We start from the raw sequence: 4,520 nt of genomic DNA, 5'->3' as shown, positions 1-4,520 counted from the left end.
AGGCTTTTGCTGATCCTTCCATGAGAAATTTGGATGATTTCTCCATGATGAGTTATAGGTGTTCCCATAAGGCTTACCTAAGTAATTTACTTCTGCTATTGCAGGGTTCTCAGGATCATAAGCTTCTTCTTCGGAAGATGCCTCTTGAGTACTGTTGGATGCAGCTTGCATTCCATTCAGACTCTGAGAAATCATATTGACTTGCTGAGTCAATATTTTATTCTGAGCCAATATGGCATTCAGAGTATCAATTTCAAGAACTCCTTTCTTCATAGGCATCCCATTACTAACAGGATTCCTCTCAGAAGTGTACATGAACTGGTTATTAGCAACCATGTCAATGAGTTCTTGAGCTTCTGCAGGCGTTTTCTTTAGGTGAATGGATCCACCTGCAGAAGTATCCAATGACATCTTAGCTAAGTCAGACAGACCATCATAGAATATGTTCAGGATGGTCCATTCTGAAAGCATGTCAGAAGGACACTTTTTGGTCAGTCCTTTGTATCTCTCCCAAGCTTCATAGAGGGATTCACCTTCCTTCTGTCTGAAGGTTTGAACATCCACTCTAAGCTTACTCAGCTTTTGAGGAGGAAAGAACTTGGCTAAGAAAGCCTTGACCAGCTTATCCCAAGAGTTCAGGCTGTCTTTAGGTTGAAAATCCAACCATATTCTAGCTCTGTCTCTTACAGCAAAAGGGAAAAGCATGAGCCTGTAGACTTCAGGATCCACTCCATTAGTCTTAACAGTATCACATATCTGCAAGAATTCAGTTAAGAACTGAAAAGGATCTTCAGATGGAAGTCCATGAAACTTGCAGTTTTGCTGCATCAGAGAAACTAGCTGAGGTTTCAGCTCAAAATTGTTTGCTCCAATGGTGGGAATGGAGATGCTTCTTCCATGTAAATTGAAATTAGGTGCAGTAAAGTCACCAAGCATCCTCCTTTCATTATTATTGGGTTTGGCTGCCATCTCCTTTACTTGTTCGAAATTTTCAATCAAGTTGTCTCTGGATTGTTGTAATTTAGCTTCTCTTAGTTTCCTCTTCAGAGTCCTTTCAGGTTCTGGATCAGCTTCAACAAGAATGCCTTTTTCCTTGTTCCTACTCATAAGAAAGAGAAGAAAACAAAAGAAAAGAAAAGGAATCCTCTATGCCACAGTAAAGAGGTTCCTTATTGTTAGTAGAAGAAAAGAAGAAGAGAAAAATCTGAACTCAGAAAGAGAGAGAGGGTTCGGATTTTTGGTGGGTGAGGGAGAGATGTTAGTGGATGAATAAATAAATAGAATAAGATGAGAGAGAGAGAATTTTCGAAAATAATTTTTTGAAAAAGAGTTAGTGATTTTCGAAAATAATTTTTGAAAAAGGTTAGTAGTTTTTCGAAAAAAATAAAATAATTAGTTAAATCAAAAAGAAATTTTGAAAAAGAGGGAAGATATTTTCGAAAATTAGAGAGAGAAAGTTAGTTAGGTAATTTTGAAAAAGAGAAGAAACAAACAAAAAGTTAGTTAGTTAGTTAGTTAAAATAAATTTTTGAAAAGATAAGAAGTTAGGAAGTTAGAAAAGATATTTTGAAATCAAATTTTTGAAAAAGGTAAGATAAGAAGATATTTTTGAAAAGATATGATTGAAATTAGTTTTGAAAAAAGATTTGATTTTTTTAAAATCACAATTAATGACTTGATTCACAAGAAATCACAAGATATGATTCTAGAATTTAAAGTTTGCATCTTTCTTAACAAGCAAGTAACAAACTCGAAATTTTTGAATCAAAACATTAATTGATGATGTTATTTTCGAAAATCATGAAGTAAAGATAAGAAAAAGATTTTTGAAAAATATTTTTGGAATTTTCGAAAATAACTAAGAAATTTGAAAAAGATTTGATTTTTGAAAAAGATAAGATTTTCAAATCGAAAATTTGATTTGACTCATAAGAAACAACTAGATTTTTAAAATTTTTTGAAAAAGTCAACTCAAATTTTCGAATTTGATGAGAGAGAGAGGGGAAGATATTTTTTTGATTTTTGAATTTTTAATGATGAGAGAGAAAAACATGAAAATTATGCAATGCATGAAATTTTTAGATCAAAACCATGAATGCATGCAAGAATGCTATGAATGTCAAGATGAACACCAAGAACACTATGAAGAACATGATGAACATCAAGAACATATTTTTGAAAAATTTTTTTTAATGCAAAGAAAACATGCAAGACACCAAACTTAGAATTCTTTAATGCTTAGACACTAAGAATTCAAGAATGCATATGAAAAACATGAAAAGACACAAAACATGCAAATGCAAAGATCAAACAAGAAGACTTACCAAGAACAACTTGAAGATCATGAAGAACACCATGAATGCATGAAATTTTCAAAAAAAATGCAAGATGCACATGCAATTGACACCAAACTTATGATATGACTCAAGACTCAAACAAGAAACACAAAAATTATTTTTGATTTTTATGATTTTCTAAATTTTTTTTGGATTTTTATTTTATATTTTTTGAAAATTATTTTGAAAAAGAAAAATAAGGATTCCAAAATTTTTAATATGAATTCCAGGAATCTTATGCTCTTTAGTCTAAAGCTTCAGTCCAGGAATTAGACATGGCTCACTAGCCAGCCAAGCTTTCAATGAAAGCTCCGGTCCAAAACACTAGACATGGCCAATGGCCAGCCAAGCTTCAGCATATAACAGGTGGATCATGAACAGTAGTAGGCGGATTAGCACCAACCAGCTTGCTCTTGATAACAAATTGGAAGACTCAGTCCAAATGAATTTAGACATGGCTTTACAGCCAGCCAGGCTTCACATGCTTCATGAAACACTAGAATTCATTCTTAAAAATTTTGAATAAAATTTTTTTTTGAAAACATTTTTATTTTTTTTCGAAAACAGATGAGAAATTTTTGAAAGATTTTTGAAAAATTTTTGAAAATAAAATAAAAAGAAAATTACCTAATCTGAGCAACAAGATGAACCGTCAGTTGTCCAAACTCGAACAATCCCCGGCAACGGCGCCAAAAACTTGGTACGCGGAATCGTGATTTCACTTTAATTATGTAAAATTCATTGCTCTTTCTTTCCCTGGCAATGGCGCCAAAAACATGATGCCAATACCATGGTTCACAACTCCGTGTAACTAACTAGCAAGTGCACTGGGTCGTCCAAGTAATACCTTACGTGAGTAAGGGTCGAATCCCACGGAGATTGTTGGTATGAAGCAAGCTATGGTCACCTTGTAAATTTCAGTCAGGCAGATATAAAATAGTAATTGGGTTTTCGAAAATAGATAATAGAATAAGGATAGAAATACTTATGTAAATCATTGGTGAGAATTTCAGATAAGCGTATGGAGATGCATTCGTTCCTCTGAACCTCTACTTTCCTGCTATCTTCATCCAATCAGTCTTACTCCTTTCTATGGCTGGCTTTATGTAATGCATCCCATTGTCAATGGCTACTTTCGGTCTTCTCTCGGGAAAATGATCCAAATGCCCTGTCACGGCACGGCTAATCGTCTGGAGGCATCACCCTTGTCAATGGTTGCATCCTATCCTCTCAGTGAAAATGGTCAACGCACCCTGTCACGGCACGGCTATTCATCTGTCGGTTCTCGATCATACTGGAATAGGATTCACCCTCCTTTTGCGTCTGTCACTAACGCCCAGCAATCGCGATTTTGAAGCTCGTCACAGTCATTCAATCATTGAATCCTACTCAGAATACCACAGACAAGGTTTAGACTTTCCAGATTCTCTTGAATGCCGCCATCATTCTAGCTTACACCACGAAGATTCTGATTAAGAGATCTAAGAGATACTCATTCAATCTAATGTAGAACGGAAGTGGTTGTCAGGCACGCGTTCATAGGGAATGATGATGATTGTCACGTTCATCACATTTAGGTTGAAGTGCGAATGAATATCTTAGAAGCGAAATAAGATGAATTGAATAGAAAACAGTAGTACTTTGCATTAATCTTTGAGAAACAGCAGAGCTCCACACCTTAATATATGGAGTGTAGAAACTCTACCGTTAAAAATACATAAGTGAAAGGTTCAGACATGGCCGAGATGGCCAGCCCCTCTGATCTAAGAACCAGACGTCCAAAGATGTAAAATACACTAGTAAAATGTCCTATTTATAATAAACTAGCTACTAGGGTTTACATGAGTAAGTAATTGATGCATAAATCTACTTCTGGGGCCCACTTGGTGTGTGCTTGGGCTGAGCTTTAACTTTCCACGTGCAGAGGCCATTTGTGGAGTTGAATGCCAGGTTTTGATCCATTTCTGGCGTTCAACTCTGGTTTTGGATCCTTTTCTGGCGCTGGACGCCAGAATTGGGCAGAGAGCTGGCGTTGAACGCCAGTTTGCGTCATCTAAACTTGGCCAAAGTATGGACTATTATATATTGCTGGAAAGCCCTAGATGTCTACTTTTCAACGCAATTGGAAGCGCGCCATTTTGAGTTCTGTAGCTCCAGAAAATCCATTTGGAGTGCAGAGAGGTC

General features: G+C 35.8%; 1 non-coding gene across 1 annotated transcript; it reads left to right on the top strand.

The window, feature by feature from the left end:
* Positions 1–465: 465 nt before the first annotated feature.
* On the top strand, positions 466–573 carry LOC112753721 (small nucleolar RNA R71). The gene has a single exon (XR_003178092.1). It is a non-coding gene; the product is annotated as a small nucleolar RNA R71 (small nucleolar RNA).
* Positions 574–4,520: the final 3,947 nt, after the last annotated feature.

The sequence above is a fragment of the Arachis hypogaea genome, chromosome 15 (genome assembly GCF_003086295.3).
Source record: "Arachis hypogaea cultivar Tifrunner chromosome 15, arahy.Tifrunner.gnm2.J5K5, whole genome shotgun sequence".
NCBI lineage: Eukaryota > Viridiplantae > Streptophyta > Magnoliopsida > Fabales > Fabaceae > Arachis > Arachis hypogaea.
This window is presented reverse-complemented; position numbering and strand designations above follow the sequence as displayed.